The sequence below is a fragment of the Pleurodeles waltl genome, chromosome 11 (assembly GCF_031143425.1).
Source record: "Pleurodeles waltl isolate 20211129_DDA chromosome 11, aPleWal1.hap1.20221129, whole genome shotgun sequence".
Classification (NCBI taxonomy): domain Eukaryota; kingdom Metazoa; phylum Chordata; class Amphibia; order Caudata; family Salamandridae; genus Pleurodeles; species Pleurodeles waltl.
This window is the reverse complement of record NC_090450.1, coordinates 93,340,007-93,363,162: the sequence shown is the minus strand read 5'-3', so window position 1 is coordinate 93,363,162 and position 23,156 is coordinate 93,340,007. Positions and strand designations below refer to the sequence as shown.

General features: G+C 42.7%; 1 protein-coding gene across 3 annotated transcripts in view; it reads left to right on the top strand.

The window, feature by feature from the left end:
- GPR160 (G protein-coupled receptor 160) overlaps positions 1–23,156 on the top strand; it is a 194,179-nt gene that overhangs the window by 95,150 nt on the left and 75,873 nt on the right. For 2 of the 3 annotated variants that reach the window (XM_069213184.1, XM_069213182.1), the window contains exon 3: positions 2,540–2,629. The exons of the other annotated variant lie outside the window; for it this stretch is intronic. The gene's annotated coding sequence lies outside the window, so the exon portion shown is untranslated. The remainder of the gene's footprint in view (positions 1–2,539; positions 2,630–23,156) is intronic. 3 annotated transcript variants of the gene reach the window in all.

Genomic DNA, 23,156 nt, shown 5'->3' with positions numbered 1-23,156 from the left:
TGAGAACCCACTGAATCTGGTGCCTGTCTTTCTTCAAGTGTTGAATGTCAGGGGCACCACCCCCTCCGCCACCCTCGGTGAGCCCAAGATTCTGCTCAAGTTCATGTATTAGTTGTAAAACGAATCTTACTCTCGTGTTCGTTTAGGTGAGTTAAACACAGTCTCACTCAGTCTCTTGAAGACACCATTTTGAGATTGCATGCCACTGCATGGAGCCTTTGTTTTCATTCTTGTGGGTTAGGTTAAATGATAGACCAAAGAGGAGACATGTTAGGTATCTGAACAGATTTAAAATAGCCAGATACCTACATCACGTTCATATAACAGGGGAAAGATATTGCATTTACGCCCAGGTTTGTTTCTGTACTCCATTTCATTTCTGTAGTTTCATTTTGTAGTTCATGTTTAACTTGTTGCTGTGCTCGGCTACCATTCAGTGTAAATTTCAACGCTCGCTTAACAACACAGCTTTGTGCCAAAGAATTTGTTTGCTATTCTTATGCCAAATATACACACTCTTAAGATAATCACATTAGTAGAATAATAATGATCAAAGAAAATGCAGTACATAAACAATGCATATAATATATAGTGACTACAAATTCATGCATACACACTATACAGTGAGAAATAAGAATTAAAAATGCATCACTATCCGGCTTGACTCTGACATCATCCCTTATCTGCCAAACTCAGGTTGCGGAACCCTGACAACCGAAAGGCAAGAGAGAACCACCCTAATGGGATTATTTTCTGGGCAATGCATCCATTCCCGGAGAGGAGTTCCTTCTTCTCTCATCTGTCAAGCTTCCCCACCTTGTATACTTTAAACAAACTTCAGAGGAAGGTTTTAGAAAACCCCTCCCTTTGAGTAAGTGGTGAAATTCAAGCGCTGGCCGTACCAGGTCAGTGTTGAAAAAACACAATCAAGCCTGGCCAGATCTCAGTGTATTTCCAAGACCTAGCTGTACCCTGCTCTACCATAAACATTCTAAGCCTGGTACACTCATATTTACATTTCTCCCCCATATTGTGTTCTCTTTCCAAGTGAGAAAAAGCAAAAACACGTTAACAAGCTGTGCGTGGAAAAATAACTGCGCACCAAACGTGGCGGTGTTTGAAGCTAAGCACCAAATGGAGTCAGTGGTCAAGATGGAACCGATGGTTCAATACAGATAGCATTACATATGTCATGTGCTGTTTTTAAAGACTATGCTACATAAAGAGGCATTTAAAACCCACAGCTAAAAATTATTCCCCAGAATTTGTGTGCTTTTTTTGATAATGGGTGCCATTACTTTACTCTGGCTCTTGCTTCATTCTCAAGTTTCGATCAGCTGGTTTATTTTCATTGCAAGTGTGCCTCCCCCCAAAATGTTGGATGTGCCACTGTTGTCGTCCTCCTTAAATATCATTTGTATGAGCCACTGTTGACTGTCTGTTTTCTGGCTGCATCTGCATTTGTGCTCCTTCTGCAATGTAATTTGAATGTTACAATGGTCCTTTTTTGCTGTGATTGTGTCTTTTCTGCTGGTTGCATGCGCTATTGTGTCTTTCAATGTCACCATCTATTTGTCCCAGTGAAGTCCTTCAATGTTGCAGGTTGTAGGTGCCACTTGCTTCTTCATAAATATAGTACTTTTAGAAAACAATTAATCTAGATTTTCTAATATAAGTACTCTCCTACTATGGTAAATATTTTCAAAATTATATCATTACACAAATGTTTGCACATTTCTCATAACAAAAGTTCATCCAGGCATATTTACAGCCATATCTATTTCCTTTGTCAATTCTTGTGTGTTTGTTAATCAGAAAGGTATTAGTACATGGTCTACTTTTATGTCCCTGTAGATAAATGCAAGCACGTCCCTGACATCCAGATCTGCATTTTCGGATGTGGCATCATGCAGTGAGATTTTTGTTTTTTCATAACTAGGGTCATGATTTATTTAAGCATTCCTATTTGGTTGTCTAGGGATTTCCTTGAATACATTTGGATACCATGATACAAATCAGCATAGTCTGGGAGCTGCTGTAATGTAACATCATCAACCAAACTAATTGGTGTGACATCACAGGGTCTGCAGCGGAGCCCAGATGAGATGAGTAAGGGTGCAGTATCTCTTCAATATGTGTTGGAGAGGAAAAGGGGGTGTTTCACAAGGGGACATGGAGGCACAGGAATTCGTTTTTTCAAGTGGGTGTAAACATCCTAGATGGTAAATATTATGTTTCCATGTTTATTATGCCCTCCTAAGCGAAGGGCTTCTCTCATATCTTACATCAAATGTTTGTTGGAAGAGCATAGGTTTGAAAAAGGTATGTGGGGCACATACAATGTAAGACTGCAACTGGGTAAATATAAGCAAGAATATTTACCACCTCAGGATTCCAACTGACCTCATAGAGCACTGGAGCTTTGACCTCATGATCTATGTCAGTCAATCTCCTTTGCAAAACATTCTGATCCTTGGTGAATGTAAAGTTATTTCTGGCTTGGTGAATGTAATTTGGTTTCTGGTTGTCTGTTGACTAGGTGTAGTGGATCCAGGGCTGAGGTGTGGTCTGTAGGCTTTACACCCTACAACAGCAGTGTTACTTCACTCAAGAACAGCCTGTTTACCAGGTAAGGAGCTTCAGTAACCTACCTCACTTCTAAGTGTGTAATCGTGTCTCTAATTGTGGATTATCTCACCTCTAGTTCTGGGTTTATTAGTTAACAATTTCATGGCACTTCTCTAACGTGGACTTAATGATGTTTTACACATACCCTGGATTTGGCGTAAAGGTTCAAAGCTCTCAAGTTGTCAAGGTCCATGCATAAGTAACTCCTTCAGTCCAGGATTTTTGTTTTTATTCTTAGACTTGTTGTCCTGGCATACAATGGGATACATAAGACTACAAATCAGAAAGTAAAGAAAATACCTGGTGAAGTACATGGGGTACTCTCATTTACCGTATGTCTAAGCTATAATCTGAAATGCTGATAGTATATGATTTCATAGACTGTTCACTCAGCATTCCGGATTCCAACACGGGCATATAGGGAATGGAAACACAAAGGACACTACACACCTCCTTTACTTACAAACAACAAAACAAAGAACAACCTTTCCCTTTGTTAAAGAGTAACAAACATTCACAATCACTCAATCTCCAACATGTCTAGCTTACACAGTCGCCCAGCAAGAACCTGTTAAAATCTCCAATACGCACACTGACTCTCAAAACTCCCAAGATGTGATGGTGTACCAACTGGTCTGCACACTTACAATGACACCATATAACATTTATGAATTAGGAACATGTAATCACGGATGGCCATTCATGCGACAGCCAGGGCACCAGATACATTGGCTTCCTTAGACCAAAAGGATTCCCCATCATTCCAAAGCATCCAGATTCAAGATCTAAAGCAAAAGCCAATCAGAAAGTTTAAATATATACCACCTAAAATCAAAATGTCCCTTGATCAGACTTCAATTACACTCATGCACAATATCCCCAAGCATCCAACTCAGATTACTATATTACACAGCACAACAAACTCCTGCACCTTCTCAGTCTTTCAAAAGCAACACACACAATGTTGTGTCACACGCTAACATACAATTACAGCCCAACATTCGAATGCACCCCACGCTTACTCACACTAGCTGGCCAAACCAACATGACCATTTTCCAGGTCAAAAAAACACATTTCACATGCACCCAATACAAAACTCTGGAAACTGCACCAGAAAAAGTTGGGCTGTCTTCCGAAGACTATACAGTCATGAGTAGCCAGATACTGAAAAACTGACACCACAATCAAACCTAGAGTGGTTCAGCCACATAATGACACCAGAGGACATCACCAGGTGATGAAGAGCTCCACCACAACCAGGAGAACTACATTTAAAATTCAACACTGATGACAATTGTTTCATGCAATCTGAATAAACTGCACCACAAGGCAATCACAAACTTAGCCTCCTATGCCACATTTCTGACCAATCTTCCAATTTGTATAGAAAGACAACTGGTACCAGGGCACACTTGGGCAAAACTTGTCACTATCTCCCTCAACACCCCAGGGCACTACACTCACCCATATATTTACTCCACAGAGTACTTTCCCTTTCAATCTCTCACAACATGGTGCTTCTTTTCTTCCTCATCAATCCATGGCATTCTCACCCAGAAATTACTTATGACAGGGTACTACACTTATGCAACTTAGCACACCACCAGGTACTCCCCTTTAACTTTCTCTGGAATGCTGATAGTGAATGATGTAATAGAATGTTGGTGTTTGGTCTGCAACAAAATCTAGGATATAAGGACAGTTGGATGTAGGATGGAGCTTCGATTGGACCTATCTGCTATTACTGAGGCCTAAGGGCCTAATATGAATTAAGGAATTTACCTCCCACTTGAGTGGTCCCAGACCCTCACATGAAGACCAGGTCCTCTGACTTCAATTCAATGATTGGTTGAGTTACTCGTGCATGGAGCAATGAAACAGGAGAGAACTGTAGTCTGTTCTCTAAGGCAGCTAACAGCAGACTGTAGTTATTTAATAAAACGCCTATGTATTAAAAAAAAGGCTTTCCCATGCCTTTTGAAATGTATCTGATCTGAAGCCAAATCTTCTATCTCATCATGTTTCTTGCTGATTCTTTTTATAATGAAATATTGAATTTATTTAGCATGCACTGTCTGAGAGGCATATTGTGGCTTACCAAGAAAATAGAAGGGTATTGAGACCAACGGTTGCCGACCATTAGTTTGTTTTCCTCTCCCTCTTGCTCTTTATTTGTCCCCCAACTTGTCAATCTTGTGCTTGTCCCTCCCATGGAGCATTGCCTCTTCACCATTGCTTTGATTGGCAGGCAACCATTGCTTGCTTTTCAAGCACTAGTTTTTTTATGATCTGGCTTAATAGCACAGTTGTCGCCAGACAATTATGTAAGCATCATTATAGAGGAGTTTTGGCTCCACCACATGTTGGGAGCCAGGAGTATGTTTTGATTGTGCTGAAGTCGTGTGGTTTGACAAAAATTGGCTTGCCCCCCCCACAGCTGTGATCATTTTTGCGTATTTATCCAGCTGCCTGAGGTTGAACTTTCATGGTACACAATGACATTGTAGAGTTATTAAAATGTGTTAGAGAACTAGATATTTTAGGGTGCATTTCTCTGGCAGCAGCACAGAGAGAGAGGAGGGCAGTCCCTAACCTACATGGATTTTCAACTCTGACTTGACAGTGCATTCATAACCGAAGCAAAACTGTTTTCCCATGATAAGTTTGTTACTTGTGAGTTGTTGATTTTCTTTCGTGTTAACAAAGACTGCCTTTTATAGCTGCCTGTTTGGGTTATTTGCTGAAACAGATGGTTGCCCTTGACTGGTACTTCTGTGAAAGCACTGCACAATAATAAAACATTTCACCAAATATTAGAAGCTTGGTTTGGTATCGCGTGTCACAATAGGACATGGCATTCTGGCCACACAGCAACACAACTCATCTCAAGATCCTAGCTAGCAAACCAACGGAAAGAGCTCTAAATACTCAGATGCATTGTCAGTCAATGGGTACTGCAACGTGACCATCTGTCTCCACTCTCAATCTAGCAAAGTCACAATGTTTTAGGCTCTACCATATCAACCGCACCGTATGTGTGAACAGTGGGTCATGAAATAAGAGTGCCTGAAGTAGCCTAAACAGTAATCAATGTTGACTCATTGAGGTGTGGGACTACAGGAGCCAGAGTGGAAAATGTTATTTGGGAACATGATACAATCAAAAGCCTTGTGTATTTACTTCTGTGTATTTGTGTGTGCACATGTGTGTGTCTGGATGACATTGTGCCAGTACCTGGATGGTATGCCTGGTGTCACAGACCACCAAATGTATATGCTGTCCCTCATAATAATGGTTTCCTCTGACGAAATTATGTATTTTCATGATATAATAGCACCAATGGCATATCATCACCCTTGACTCTTTTGGACAATCTTGGTCTAGTTGTGGCATACTGACAGTAGTCCTGGCATATTAGAAGCATGAATGGCCTACCTTTAACCACCCCTGACTTAATATTAGCCACCCATCTCATATTAATGACAGTGAGTGATATATAGTGGGCAGCCTGCTTGTTACTTGTCCAGCGTTGGCCTTAGTATAATGGTTAGCAGTATTGGCATATTACAAGTGTCTGTTGAGCTTCTAAGGCCTGTAATTGTAATACAGAATCTATCCATGTAATTGTGAGTACTCGATAAAAACGACAAGCTGATCTTTGGTGACTGTATTTGTTAAATGAAAATGGATATTTTGAAGGTAAAAATGTTTTTTTTCTCAGGAAAGATTTTCCTTCTGGAATTTGATAAAAATGTGTTTTGTTTATGTAGAAACTGATATGCTGATGAAGATAAGTCTGCAATTCCAAAACACATTTAAAGTTGATAGTTGAATGATCATTCAAACTGAATTCATTGCTGAGGTTATGTCCTTAGTGTCGGAGGGCCTGTAATGCCTTGGTTATTTCATTAGTCAGTTGGAGGCATTTAATATTGATAAGCTTTATCCTGACTCTTATGATGGTGACCTCCCCTAAAATGCGTGGGTGATGGCTACTGTGTCGATTGTTATAATGTAATGTTAACATGTTGCCTTTATTTTACAGAGATATAATGTGCTAATAGCTTGAAAGAAATTTCCTTGAGCAGAAGTAGCTCTTGCAGAAAAGGTTGAAGGCCCCTGATCTAGCCAATTGCCAGCCCTGCCTCGCAGGAGCAATGTGTCTCAACAACATTTAGTTTCTTGTCATTTGATGTACAAGGTGGGCGCTTGCTGCTGTTTCTGATGAAATTTTGGGACTGACTGCTGCAGCCAGTCTCTCTATGTATGCTTCAGTTATCACCCAACACAAAGCGTGCAACTAAAGCCTCTGTATGCTCAACGCGGTTTTCTGAGACCCAATGGAACAGTACCTGCCATTGGACGCTGTCCTTGGTGTGTGTTGGTACGGTCGCGCACATCCATCACGACGTGGAAATCGCCGTGATATAGCATCATACGACTTCTCGGAGGCACAGCAGAGCTGTCGCATGTACACAGTGCAGCACTAGGTCTGCCAGATCTGTCCACGTTTCTGCAGTGGCTTTCAAGACTTGCTTGCTAGACACATCTTAGCAACATCCTGCTTGCTGTTGGGGACAGTTTCTTTTTGATTGAGTGTGCCACCATTTGTCAGCCGTGTAATCATGACTTGTCAATGAATCTGCTGACTACTTATGTTACTATGTAACAACATTCAAGGAAGAGTCCCTACTTCTACATCATTCTGTTTGCTTGTACTTTTGTCTAACATTTTAGTCTAATTCTGGTTTGACAGTCTAAACTGCACAGCTACTTCAGCAACAAATGATTTTTATGTCATACAGCGCAGGAATCGGTCATCTTGCTTTATGAAGGAACCTGGTCCACCAACCATGGAAACTGAAGTGGTTGAGATTGACAATAACTACATGCTAGCCATTGATGGCAATTCATATGTACCTTGGTGGGAAATGTGGCTGTTATTTCTATACCCTCGGCTTCCAGCAAACGTAATGTTTGTACGCTTGCCACAATTACAACTGCCACGAGGAGTAAATGCGACATATGCCAATTGTTGTTGTGAGGTTCTAGATAGAATAAAAGCACATATAGCGGAGGAGCCCCACATTGTTATGAATCGCTTTAAGGTGCATATGTCAACTTGTGAATTAACCTATTGATTTGTATGTTGCAACGTACATAGTACTGGCAGACAATATTGGTTTTGAAAGCAGTATTGATACATGCGTCAAGGACCAAGTTAACCATAAGGTGTTCGAATAAGAAAACTCATGAACAGTTTCTATGAGATTACAAACCAACCTTGATGGAGAATATTAACTTGCCTACGTTTTTTAACACTTCATTTAAAGTGTTAATCACTCGGAGTGAAGTAGCTGCAGTTTCCAGTAGGAAACCCATTGACAAAAATAAGCATGACAACAGACCAGACAAACCCAGATTCAGGAAAGTTATATTTAAATTCTGGATGTAAATAAAAGAAAATGGGAAGCATATGCAATGTAGTTCGAAAACACACATCTTCATTTAAAACCTGTCCAGCCATTAATGTAGAAAGTTTTAAATGGGTAAGACAAGTTATTTTCTGAAAGTGAGCTCGAAAGGGAGTCATGGTTAGTAAGATTTCTACAGTGCAAGATTGCACTTCCCAGAATGACCTTAAGGAAAGCTTAGATTTAGGGGGCATGGAAATGGTTCACAATAGTGTTTTTGTGTGTCTGTGGGGTGTGAAGAAAGTATAGATACAGCTGAGCCGGGGCGCCGGCATGAATGCGAGTGAGTGCTCGGGTGGGGCCCAGGCCGGAAGGAGCTCCTTCTTTCTTCTTTCTATTCTTTATTTTACTTTCCACTGGGCCACGGGACTGCTTGGAACTACGTTTCCCAGCGGCCACCGGGAGCGCGAGGCTTCCGGTTGTGGTGCTCGGGCCGAAACCTTCCGGCCTGGGCCCCACCCGAGCACTCACTCGCATTCATGCCGGCGCCCCGGCTCAGCTGGGGCGCCCGCCATAACGGCGACCATATCGAGGCCAGAAACGCAATAAAAAGGCCTGCGGCAGTGATTTACTTGAATTGAACTCTAATTACCGCGCTAACAGGGCGCACCTGGAACATCTTACAGCCATAAATAGACCGTTCTCCCTCAGCCACTTGTCGCAAGCGGTCCAAGGAGAGGACGATATAGGCGCACGGCGAGCGCCCCCTTTGATGTAGTGAGTGGCTGCACGGGTCACAGGCAGCACAGACAAGCCTTCCCTCCATTAATTTTAATTTTACTTTCTACCTGTTTTTATGACTATTATCTATAGCCACTCGGTGTTACTACTTTTTCTATTAAGCAGTATCTCTTTATTTTAGCAATAATAGTGGGTTCCTAGTGGGAACCACCCACCTAGTGCTCCCCTGTATCTATCCTGGTTACTCCTGTTCCCTCCCCTTCCTCACTTTGTCTTTGTGTCCGTCTCTTTCTATGTCTCCCCTTAGTGTTTGACTATAAGGGGACACTCCCCCTCCTGGATACCAGAGGCTAGCAGCCTCTATGAAAGGGTAAGAATTGTAATTCCCTGCTGTGGTAGGACTGTCCACTTGTATAGATAGATATACCCACTTGGTCACTCCACGCATGTATTTTGCCTATTATGAACATATGTGTTACGTGCATGAATGCATCCCTTTGACACGTGTGCAGTTGGTTGGTTTTGCAGTGCCGTGTGCCACTAGTGTTCTAATTGTTTGTTTATCCCCCATAGGCCGCCTCAAGGTATTTCCTTGGGTAAGGTAGACCTTTTATTTCACACTCTTTGACTTTCACATAGAGTAATTTCCTCCAACGTGAGACGTAGGGATCCTAGGCCCTGACGAATGCCCCGAGACCTTCATTGGCTCACTTCTGAGGGCAGAAACATGTTGGCTATTAGTTAGGTGACCCTGTGAGTCCTTGTCCTCACAGAGGTGTCCCAACCCCCGTTTTAACTACACCAGTCAGACAACACTATTAAATTTGTTACTCCTCACAGGTGTCTGCTTAGGTGTTTTTAATTTTTTCAGTAGATTAGCTGGATCCCGCTCTTTCCAGAAACAAGTTTATTTACGCACTCCCTCCTGTTCCTTTAACAGTGAGGTTGAGTCCGCCCAGGTGGCACTGTCCTACCTGGGTGGGTCTAGGTGGTCAAATGATGAAGCATGACACTATATAGTGTGTGAGACCACCTAGTCCTTAAAAGGAATTTTCTCCCCCCGCTGTTCCTTCCCGCGCATGCACTCTGCAGTTACCTACTGACATTTCACTGACATTACCCTTCCAAATAGGAACACATACAACCCAGGGCTACGCTGATATCCGCGACGCCCTCGTTAAGAGAACCCCGTACTTTCTTGTGTATTTTGAGTTATAGGGAGCTAAGTACGGTGTGTTCCTCCACATTTGTCCCTCCTTCTCCCTCCTCCTCTCTCCATGTGTAATTACAGGTGTTCTTTACCTGGGTAAACTATTTCAAGCGATTGGAATTGATGTGGGTGTGAAACCTGCATCTGTTCAGGGAGTGAGTAATGATCAGCATTGGCACTGATGAAGAGCATGTTAGCCCATCCAAATGCACTACCGCTGTTGACAATAAGGCCTTAAAGGCTGTGATTTATCTGGGCTCCACTTTCACCATTGTCTCTAGTAAAAAAAATGTTTATAGACATTAAAAGGTTAAGAAGTTGGAACCAAATGATATTAGTTTTGATGGATATGCAGATAGAACATTGATATGCTGGGGTACTTCATTGCCACTATTACATTTAAAAAATGAGCACTTTCTTGATAAGGTTTAGGTGTGTGTGGATGGGTAGCATTTTTTGGCATGGCACACCAAGGAAGGGTGAGTATGCCTCTCACTCCCAGCGCCAAGAATCTTTCTTTTGTACCGATGTAATAAACAAAATGTGTGCATCATAACACAGGATGAGAATCTAAATGCATTGTTGGAGAGCCTAACGATGTGTTGCACAAGGAGCTTAGCAGACTGAAGAGGTACTCACACAATACTGTATTGAAATAAAATGCCAACCCTGTAAAGGTTAAGCTTGGTCGTGTGCTGTTACGTTATAGAACAGAATTGTCTAAAATCTTTCATGTGATGGTTGAGTCTGGAGTCCTTGACAAAGTTGAGCAGAAGTCGGGTGATCTCATAGTACGTGTTGAACTTACGTCTGTTAAAAAGCACATTTTGGTGGATTGTCACCTATTGCCATGCATTCAAGATTTGCTTGTCAAGTCGTATAGAGCCAGTGTATTCTAGAAGCTAGATCCAAAATTGGCTTGTCGTCAAATTGAACAGATGAAGAAATTGCATCACATTACCACTTTATTACTCCAGATGAGATTTTCAAATACACCTGCATGCATTTTGGATTGGCCTCTGCTGCCACTGTTGCAAAAAATGAATGCATAGTCCTTATGGAGGCATTTGAGGGAATGGTGGTCTTCCAGGATGATATTCTAGTGAATTCATCTTGAAGTGGTAGTTTTTGCAGAAGGTATTTGTTCAATGGATGAACTGCTCCGGTCTATCAAGGAAGTACCCAAGGCTACTGATAAAGATCAACTTGGGTATCAACATATTCTTGTTTCTGTGAGAACTTTCCCAAATTAAGGCTCCATTGAATTTTGTGTGCGGCTACAAAGTTTAGCAGGCCACAACTGTGATCCTTTTTCAGAATACTAAAGATGCCATTGTAAACCCATTGTCTTTGAGTCGATTTTCAGATTCTGCTATGACAGTTTTCCCAGGTAACGCCAGGTCTTTAGGTTTGGGAGCAAATCGATTTTAACACAACATAAAAGGGACAAAAAGGTTGCTTTTGCCTCTAGAGCTTTGTCTCAAACAGAAACAAATTCCTCCACAATTGAGAAGGAAGCTGTTGCCTATACTTTGTCTGTAGGACATTTCAAGTTTTACATGTGGGGTAGAACATTAACCATTAGGTCTGATCACAAGCCTCGCATATCCCGGATGGGCAGTAACTGAACAGGAAGGCTTCCTCTCATTTATTGAGAATATTATCCAAACTGTAAACACATTCCTTTTCCATCCTTTATATTCCCACTCTATTACAATAAAAGGCTATTTTGTTACCTACTATATATTAAATAGGGTGCTAATATTATATAACTGGCTTCTTATGTACGCCAAGGTCTGTCCATCTAATGCTAAAGTGACGATTGATGCCAGCTGGCCCTGTGGTATCCCCAATAGGCCCTGGAACAGTGCGTAATATGCCCCCTCCGCCACCATGCTGGTCTTGCATCTGCACATGCAGCGCACAACAGAGAGGGCTCCTTGCCAGGACCTCTTCAGAATGTTTATTGACATAAACAAGAGAATGAAAACATTCCCTAAACCAAGCGAGCCGACTGAGTCTGCACTGAGTCAGAAAGTTGCCAGGACGGAAACTGAGCCACTGTACAGTGTTCTGTCTCCTCTCCTTGTGCCTGCCTAGCGTGAACCTGGTCAATGTAAATTGGACTTGCTTACATGTCATCTGTACGTCCTGCACTCAGCTTTGTGGCGACCCATAAGCATAAGAATTTGGAAGCAGAATGTGCATCTAACATGGCGGAGTGACGGAATGTTGGCCTCCCCAACCGCGCCCTCAGTGAAAGATGCTACTCGAATCACCTAGGCAAATAGCCCCATGCACTTTCATCGTCACGCCGATGTTTATGGGGGCCAGTGATTGCAGCTGGTGGACACCAGGCACTCCTTTTTGGGGACCGGGATTTTTTTCATCACCAGACTTTGATTCATGAATGTGTAAACATGTCCAAATACCCTTTGGACCCAAAACGGAGTAGGGAAACTCAACTATACTGTGCAAAACAGTCCAGTGCAATTAATTCATAGCTAAGCTTCCACAGGCCATACCTCAATATAATACTGTACTATTTCAGACTTAATTATGTACCACATTAAAAAGGATTATGCAAAGAAATCGCATGCCGCTCGTTTCAATGCAAATTCCATGTATTCAGTAATTGATAAGTAAACCAAGGGCCAGATGTAGCAAGCAGTTTTGCCCATTCTGTGTCTATGGGAAAATGTGTTCGTACATATGGCCCCAAGTGCCGATGGTGCAGTGCTTTTTGTGGTGAGTGTCTATACATTGCCATAAAAACATATAAGCATCAACTGCTGCGCATATGCAATAAAACCACGGGAGAGCCATAAATCCCTAATTAACTGTAATAACCAGTCTGAACTTAATCACATTACGACCAGCGATGTACTTGGATGTGTCGACACAGTCCTCACTATACTGGTCTCCTCAGGATTAAGCCAATTAACTTATGCTTCCAGTGATGGATTGTAGGTGACCCCCTTTATTGTTAAGGGGATGGTGGCCGGCCAAGGAGTAATGAGGTCTCCATACTGAGGGCCGTCATTCATTAGCTCGTGGACCAAACCATTCATATCTACCAATTGGAGAGCCCTGGTCCAAGAATCACTGTATGGAAGTTAGAAATCCATTCCAGATGGACATATATGGATCTCCTTCATGGTGGTCCCCTTGGTCCAGTGCTCCCTAAGCCATGTTTATTTTGTTCCATGTGTGTTATCCAAAGATTCAAAAAGTGACAGGTAAAGGGTGAGTCACTAGTTTGTGTCTCATCAACCACGCGCAGTGCGAAAGCATCCCAAGCATGCTCATCTAGCCATACACTTGGCCACTTTGTCATCCATGTACTAAGTCATTCATCTATTCATTCACCTACTAAGTCATTTTGACAAATTCACCCACTCCGTCACCCAAACAAACTACCCAATGGATGTTTGTCACCTGCATGTCCCTAGCGGTGAAAACAACCGATAGGGATATACTGGAAACAAATGCCCTGCCTCCACTCAGTTCTGGAATGGTTGGGGAAGTTCTAGTTAGGGATGGCCATGGAACCATTGACATGAACTCATAGGATGAGTGTAGCAAGGTTTACAGTCGATGGAGGCCATTGATGTAGTATTAGGAGGGTGGGTTCCGAACACTGTCCCCCTAGAATGTTCAGGTCAATCCACCTTCTTTGGGAGGAGTAATACAAATCCCCGCAAGGGACTCTCTGCTCATACGCGCACCTCTTCTGTAGAGATGCAAGTAGTAACCCAATTGGAGATATTCTGCATTTTTGACCAGGGAATCCCAGCTTGGAAGGGGAGAGGATCCGTTCCAATGGTGGTTGTATACATAAGTGGCCAAGTAGATTGTATATTTTTGTAATAGAAGGCATGTCTTATATTATGCTGAAATTAAACAAGTTGTCTGCAAAGCACTTTAAGACGTAAAGAAGGCGGGCCTATTGACCTTGCTCTGTTATAGGAAGATTTTTTTGTTTTGTTGACGCCCTTTATCTAAGAGCCCCATGGTGAAGCACATTGAGATCCCAGCCCTCCTTGCATAACTTGTCCTCTGCACCCACATACAGTGACCTGCAGAGCTATCAGGCTACGCAGTGTCATCCAGTATCGTGGGGGAATAAAGCACTTCTCAACTATTCATCATCCAGCCAAACAAAGTCCATTTTGATTTTTAAAGTCAGAAGATGAACATAGTCATTGACACTGATTAAAGTTGATTCATTAGTCTATTAAGAGAAGCCCAGATTTTCTGGCACAGTCGTATCTTACTGGGAACATGGCTGTGTAAACAAGGTTGCACATGCATGTCTTCATACTGAAATGCTATGGGTATTTCCACAACAATATTTGGAAAAATACAATAGTCTAGGAACGTGTCTGTTCCTGAATCTAAAAAAGAAGAAAGTGAATGTGTAATGAAAAAGTAGAACTTGCAAGGTAAAATAAAAAAGTTCAGGAAAGCTGTACTGTGAGTATACACTACGTAGGCGGGCACTGCCAACTATGGGCAGGAAAAACGAATGCAGATAGTACCACAATGCCCATAAGTCTTGTAGCCCTGATTGCTAAATGTCTCATCTTTGTATATGTAGATTTCATTTGAGTGGAAAATGTATCCTGAATTCTGATATAGGACATTAAACTTGTAAATACTTTTTAAATGTCTCTAGAGTTTTCATTTATTTAGAAAAAGTAAATGTAATTGTAATTAGAAAAGCACGTTCAAAATGTAATATAATTCATTTAACATCAAACATGTAACTCCAGGAAGTGGTTCATAGCAGTCATGGCATTGTCTTTAAACTTTCCTGTGCCTGTTGAAAAAGCCATCTCGAAACTTTGCATGGAAGGAAAGTTGCCTGTAGTTGATTAGATCTGGAGCCGTATTACACATGGTGCACCAGGCGTGGGGGTGGGAGGAGGGGTGAAATTCCATATGCATGCCTATTTCCTCACTCAATAAATAAATAGTATAGCTCAGTCGACTCCTCCTCGCACTTGAAGAGTGATTGATGATCCTGGACAAGTCCTTACAGCCTTTTCCCTTAACTAAGGCATGGGATTCATCTAGGGTGTGTGATAGTTGCGTAATTTACATTGGTGAAATTATGCAAACTGTAAATGGGGCATTGGGTGCTATATTGTAGAGCAAAATGCATTATCCTTTTCATTTTGGTGCATTAAAAAAGCGCCTAAAAATACAAGCGCCACAAACAGCTACTCTTGTTGTGGTCGTTCGCATTGATCCCATGTGCATGTCCCAAATGTTTGCCACAACAGCTTTCGTTTTGGGCGTTTATGTGGCTTCCATGTGCATGATGGATTTTTTTTAAGGGAACTGCACGTAATTAAACGACGTGGGGTAATAGCGCTATTTCTAGTAAAGCGAAATTACCGAAATTATTGAAGATTAGGCTACCATTACGGAAATTTCGCTTGGCGGTTGTTAATCAAAGCAGGCCAAATCTGGACACGTTAAATCACTAGTCTTTCATTTTTGCTAACAAAAAGCAAACTACATATCAATCAAATTACCCAGGAGCTGCTGCTTGATTACCTCCTCGTCACTGAAAACAACCGAAATCGTCCTGAGTTTACCGTTACATTTGCATCACCAAATGCACCTCAAAAATTTGAAGACTTAAAAAAAATCGAAAAACGATCCCAAAATTCACAAAAAAACAAAATAACATTCCCACATGCAGGTACAGAAAACTGTAAATGGAAAACATGTTTTACACCCACCTGTCAAAAAAAATGCACAAAACAAACACGCTTCACAAAGTTGTAAAATTCAACTATAATCTTAGAAGGAAATAAGAACATGTAAGAAATCATATAGCAAAAGTGTTTTCCCTTGTGCATCCAACCAGAAGTCCTTCATTGAGGCGCCGTTAATGGTCTAACACACCTGGCCATTAAAAGCCAACACCTCTATTTCAGCCGTAAAGAATAAACATATTGAAACAAAACTATAAGTGGGAAGGATGACATTGGGTGGTGGTGATGATGACAAGTCCATTAACCAGAGAAAGTGTAATTAGGTAAATGTCTAGAAATATAGACAGTTAGTACATGGTACTAGGCTGCATTTAGAAGTAGTTAGATGGAAAGTGGGTTTCAGACACATCTGGTTATGCCATCTGAGAAAGGGAGTTGTTGTTTCCCAAGATAGCCTTGTTACCCATTACAATAGAGTTGGTGTAATCACAAGGCTCTTTGGTTCTTTGCCGACCCTTGCAATTTGTTCAATTCCTGTGGCCACAATGTTTCCAGTTTAGTTGTCACTGCAACCTTGTGAAGCTGTACCATTTCATTGTCTGTTTTTATTTCTAAAAAAAGGCATACAAAAAAGGGATGGGCCGCCAGGCCTGGCAGTACAGGCTGGACTGATCCTAATGGATCAGGGTCAAGACTGTTTTGCATATGGCTGGATCCATGCTAAGGTGGCATGATGGCAAACGAACAATTGGTTGGAATGCTACCCAAGCAATTGCCAGTGGTTAGACTTGTTGCAAGCATTCCTCTTATCACCTTTTGTGTGTTTGATTTGCGGTCCTATGTTGCAAGGGTATGCCCAGGCGTCACTCCCTTGCTCATTATGTAACTGGAAGCAAGTAACACCAGACTCACTAGTTACAAATGAGGTGAAACATTCTTGGGTTGCTTGAGTTCTGGTTATGGAAGACCCGATGTGGCAGCTCAGGCTGGGCTGTTCTGTTGGAGCAGGGTCAAGATGGATTTGCCTATCGCTGGGTCCAACCTGAGGTGCTATGGTGGGAAAAAGAACAGTGGTTAGACTTATTGCAAGATTCCTCCCATCACCTTTTGTGTGTTTGATATTTCTAAATGAGGTACTGTGCTGGCAATTTTGATCTGACTGCTGTGCTCTGCTTGAGCACTTAATTGGTTGCTGATGCTGGTGCATGTAGCCTTTATGGTTTGTCATTATGGTGGAGAGGTTTCATTTGTAGCCGTATCACCTGAAATGTGATTACCAGTTCTCTACAGAAGCCCAAGCATGATGGTAGCTCCTACTGGACTGTTTTTTCAGTCACTCGCTATTCACTGCCTTTAGAACTGGCCTCACTGGTGTTATTAGTGGAGCGATGTCTTACAATTGCTTTCCCATCAGCTCAGTGGTGGGAGACCCTTGCTGTCCCAGAATGTGGATGCCCCTTAAGCCTCTTTTAGTGTGTTCTTGATGGTGGAGGCTTGCAGCAAAGCAGTCGTCAAATCTTGGGAGTTTCAGAGCCAAGGCTTCTGGAGTCTCTCTCTCTCTCTCTCACCCTCTCTCTCACCCCCTCTCTCTCTCGCCCCCTCTCTCTCTCTCACCTCCCTCTCTCTCTCTCACCTCCCTCTCTCTCTCACCTCCCTCTCTCTCTCACCTCCCTCTCTCACCTCTCTCTCCCCCTCTCTCTCTCACCCCCTCTCTCTCTCACCCCCTCTCTCTCACACATCTCTCTGACTTCTCTCGCGCTCTCTGACTTCTCTCTCGCGCTCTCTGACTTCTCTCTCGCGCTCTCTGACTTCTCTCTCGCGCTCTCTGACTTCTCTCTCGCGCTCTCTGACTTCTCTCTCTCGCGCTCTGACTTCTCTCTCGCTCTCTCTCACCTCTCTCTCGCTCTCTCTCTCTGACCTCTCTCTCGCTCTCTCTCTCTGACCTCTCTCTCGCTCTCTCTCTGACCGCTCTCTCTCTCTGACTTCTCTCTTCTCTCTCGCTCTCTCTCTCTGACTTCTCTCTCGCTCTCTCTCTCTGACTTCTCTCTTCTCTCTCGCTCTCTCTCTCTGACTTCTCTCTTCTCTCTCGCTCTCTCTCTCTGACTTCTCTCTTCTCTCTCGCTCTCTCTCTCTGACCTCTCCCGCTCTCTGACTTCTCTCTCTAACTTCTTTCTTTTGAGATATTTTTTTCCACACACTAGCGCATTTTAAATCACTAATGAAATTGACGGCATCCATTTTGGGTTCTTATGAATGGGGCTTCAGTTATCTTTCTGTAGTTGATTATACTATTCCTTTTGGAGCAGGGTCACTTGCATCCCCCAAGGGGCATGTGGTTACATGCATGGGAGAGCCAGTTCATGCCTTGAATCCTGAGGTCCACTGTGAAAAGTTTAAAACTTGTGATGGGGAGCTACACATGCTAGAATTGCAACATGTGAGGCTTGGTCTATAATCATGCTGAAATGTTTCTCTGACGTTTCAGCCATAATGGCTGATTCCAGATCCTACTTTGTCAAACATGTTGTGCTTTGCTGCATAGGACACAAAAAAGCATCAAGAGCAGTGCAGGCCAACAATGATCACACCAGTGTACGTCCAAATAATAATCAGTTTCCAGCGCTCAATCCCTCGTGAACCCCACTGAACCCCACTGCTCAGGAATCACTTTGACGCTTATAGAACATATAAAAATCATTTATGTAAGTAAGTAAAGTTCAAAGGATCATCAAGGCATCAAAAGGAATAGTCCTCAGAAATCTGGTTCATCTTCCAATCATTCAACAGAAGCCGTGTAGTAGTATCACAATATAGCTTTGATTTTTTTTTTTTTTTTTACATTGCCATGCAGCCCAGCCAATGTGTTTCTCCAACAACGGACTTCATCAGGGCTGTAAGTTAAACACATCCATAAAAAAAATTACACAATAGAATAAAAAAATGGACAATAACATGATAACTAGTCTATACATTACATTTTTTTAATCCATCTCATTAGACAGGACTCCCCCATAAACACACACCACATATCAAAATTGAAAATAATTTGGGGCCATAAAAATGTTCATGATATCCCCTGTTCAGTAATTCACTGCATATCCTACAGTATGGCATATCCAATACAATTGTTACAATACCCCCCTCACAAATTCACAAAGTAAATCACTTAACCAGGTGGCCCCAGTAGAAAACTAAATGATTACCCTTAATAAATGCCACCCTGTATATATCCCAATAAAGTTCATGCATCAGCAGTCCCCATAAATATAAGAAAATCATGTCCACAGTAAGGCTCTATGATGCATAATTCAAGTGATATAATCCAGTCACTTGATAGAGCCATATAAGCATTGTAGTTTTCCTAGTATTCCGCTGCCTCACAAATAATGATACAGAGATAGTGTGTTTTTGCCCAAGTGGGATCTAGACAGGAATATGAGGGAACAAGTAAGTCCTTAGCAACCTGCATCATTGGCCAATCGAATTGCTCCTTATTCTATCTGCTTGGGGCCTGAACCCGCCTTCATCTAATAAAACACAACCATGTTTGTGGTTTGCTGTGTTGTTAGGTGCAAGGGAGAGCCAGTTCTGTCCTCTGGATGTAGTCATGCCTTGAATATAGAGATCAATGTGAAAAGTTTTAAATTTGTGATGGGAAGCTGCACATGCTAGAATTGCAACGTGTGAAAAAGACTTTAATCATGTTGAAATTTTTCTCTGACGTTTCAGCCATAATGGCTGAACCCAGATCCTACTTTGTCAAATATGTTGAGCTTTGCCGCTAGGTGCGAATATGGTCGAAGGGATGGTAGCGGGTCCTTCGCCACTCTTTGCACACAACACTATATTGTTTTGACCTTCTGTACCGGTATAGAAGAATTTAGCAACAGTGTCACTTTGCAGCTGTAGTTTCGATCTGGGTGGATTGATGACCCTTGAAGTCTCAAGGTACTGAGTGTATCTAGATGATCAGCTGTTGGGGTACTTATGAAACCTCAGCATGGCTGTAGGTGTGAGGGGCATGTTACATTTTGCTGTGGTCCCTACAGGAATGTATCGCAGTCCCCAGTTTTCTCTTTGACGGGTGTGTCATTTTTCTGCTGGGTCCTGGTCTTCCTAGATCGTCTATGCCTATTATTTTTTCTGCTATATTTTCTTCCAGGTCCACAAAGTCAACAAGGACTTCACACCCACCCACTCTCAAGGGCAGGGCAGGACCAATTCTTCACAAGTAAGAACAGAAATGATGTCCCTTCCCTGTATGAATGGCTGGGGTGGAATTTATTGGCCCTGTCTGTTAAAATAGCCTCGGAGGGATCATAAATGCCTCCAATGACTTTCACCACGAAAATCATTTACCCTGGCTAGTCCCTTGCTATCCCTGACAATGGATAGCGAGGGGCCCCTGGTCTCATGTTGCAAAGGCAGCACCGTTTTCCTGTTAGAGAACAAAAAAAAAACTGCTTTGGGATTTTTCACACTGTAAAACAGCAGCTCCTCCCAACAGTACACCGTTGGAACATGAAATTGTTTAACCTTGTGCCAGCAAGCAAAGCATTGCTTAGTAACCCTACCTTTAAGGCCTCCTATGTCCCAAGATCCAACAAGCACAACCTTGCTTGTCTCGGATCCTCTGGATTCTGGTATGTTTCACTGGGTTGGACTGCATCTAGGATAGCCACCTTTCTCTGAGAATAATGCTGCCCATTTGTTCATGTTTTTAAAGATGTTTGATGAGCGAAGAGCTGCCTGTATTTCAATAAGAAGTTGTCAAAAATACTTTCTGTGACAGTGCTTTTATAACAGGGTAATTCTACGTCTGCCTACTGCACAAACAAGTAGGATTAGTTTAGAAAGCTCTAAAATATTTTGAAGTGAATTCACCCTGTATTGGCTGTTTTAAGATTTCAAACTGGAAAAAATGACCGGCTGATTTTTCATAATTTTCACGGGCTTGGCAATTTAAGACCAGCCATGTTGGTAAAATACATGCAACGTGGCAACCCAAGGAAGGAATCACAAGAACTCATGTCCGTAGTCTATCCTGTCTCATTTCTATAATTTCCACCCACTTCCGAAATGTCACTTCCTGTGGCTAAATCAGGGCTAAGTCACATGATTTCAATGCCTGTGATGTCATCAGGGGTAAAGATCGTTTGAAGTCTCATCCTATGATCTCGCGGGCATGTGATGTCACCCTTGCTACCCCTGGCATTGTGGTGAATCGACGTCCACGACTTTCACCCCTCTTTCCCAAGGTGTCCCAGTGGCATGTGACCCTATACGTCTTGACTAAGGACTGGGGGGTGTGCTGTTGTTCCCCTGCACACCCTGCAAAAATATATGGTGTTTTCTTAAAACCGCCCCAAACTTGCTTAGGACTCAGGGGTTGCTATTGTCCCCAACTTTGCTAAGAGTGAGGGTATTTTCTATTTTTAAAAGCTGCCAACCATCAAGATGGTTGGTATGCTATAACACCTGCCTTTCCAAGGGCAAGTAGGTTTTTCTGTGGCCTACCAATTCTCCAGGTCTTGCTGAAAGACTGGGGTGGGGGGGCATTTGCCTGAAGTAAGTAAAACTAATACAATTGACCCGTAGCAGCTAAGAACTGCCCTGGTGCCCTATACGTAGTTTGACAAAGAGGACCGCAGAGCAATTATCAGCTGTCCCAGGTTTCCTTAGCTCCAGGAAAAATGATGGGTGAATGAGACCAGCTAAAAGCTGCTCTTTCTTGGTCGCAGCTTAGAGGGCCGGGAACGACAGGTCTCCTTTGCCCATGCAAAAATGAGGGTTAAGGAGACTCTTGACAACTGCAATTTGCAAACAGGGCAGCGAGGCAGCTGTCAGATGACCACCCCTTCGCCTCCATTTCACCAAGGAGGGAGGCCCAGGACAGATTTTTATTGGGCAGGTGCTCTCCCCTCGGGTGCAAGCAAAGAATAAACCTATTTCTTTCCATCCTCCCATGCCTACACCAGGAGAGGTTTTACAAATGACATTAGCGTACATTTCGGGAAGTACGATGATTTCATTAAGTGTCATATCAAGACAACCAGTTTGTAAAAGCACGTCAAGTACCATATATTGTTTCTGTGCTTGGCATGTTGTGGATCATTGCATGGCTCCTGGTTTTTTTGTGGGTTGTTATACTAGATATCTATGAATTTCTGATCTCATTTTTCATCACTCTTATGTCATGTCTCTATCAAACTATCCTCCATTCTCACTCTGACTCATCCCAAATCCCTTCGACCACTTTCATCTCCTAAATATCTCTGCCTAAGCTCTTCCCTCCACCTCCACATCTAACTCAGCAAACCTCACTCCATCTTTGTGATGCCCACACAACCCTACTAAATTCTCCTGCATTCATCTCACCCTGCTACTATGCTCTCCCTAACCCTTCCACATACTCTTCCCACCTCCGCCCCCCCTTTATTCATCCCAAGCCTTTGGATTGAGTAAATGAAGGATATACTCCCAATTAACACTTTTAGATTTCTTTCCTCCTCCACCCCTCCATTACTCCAGTCAATCTAACTAACAAACTCTCATATCCGCAGCTCAAATTGACTCATAATAATACTAAAACTGTACTCATTATTAAATGATACTAATCCATTACTAATTCTTGTTGGGTTCCGGAGTAGTGTGCTACTCATCGAAAAGCGCTTCGACGCCTCGTCAGGGGTAGTAAGCGCTATATAAATACGATTACAATACAATACAATACAATATTATAGAAAATGCCTTAGTGGCACAATGGGCGTGGACTAGTTTGCACACCGGAGCCCTTTGGAGTTATAGATGAGTGCACGCGGTTGCACGGTCTCCTTCTGTAATACAGATAGCGCTGGCATGATATATGCACCTGCACGATCACTAGAGGTGTGCCCTCATTTGCATGTGGGTCTGGACACACAAAAAGGATGGAACACTTTGCCGCTGTGCCCGCGCTGTATTATAGACGCAGTGCAATTGTACGAAGCTCTGTGGAGCCAAATAGAAGTGGTGCATAGTCAGTTCCCCCCTCCCACGTCCAGTGTGGGGTGTTCCCGGACTCCCCAGGCACACCATACACGTGGCTAGTCACTCACTGCGTCCATCTGCTGGGCAGTCCCTGCCCTCGCCCTTTAAACTGACGCCAGTTGTCCAAGTGCAAGTGAAGGCCCTGCCTCCAATCAGCCAGTCTGCTTGACACTAATACCCTATTCAGAGTGCAGGTGCGAGTTAATGCCTGCACTCTTATAGCACTCTGGGTCATATGTACGAAAGCTTTTTCCCACAGACACAGAATGGGTAAAATCCTTTTGTACATCTGGCCCTTTAACTCTAGTAATGTGCATTGTCCTAGCCTGAGCCTGGTATAACCAATCAAGGGTCTGCTGTGGCACATGATCAGACCGTAACCCCTGTATGTAATACTGCCTTCA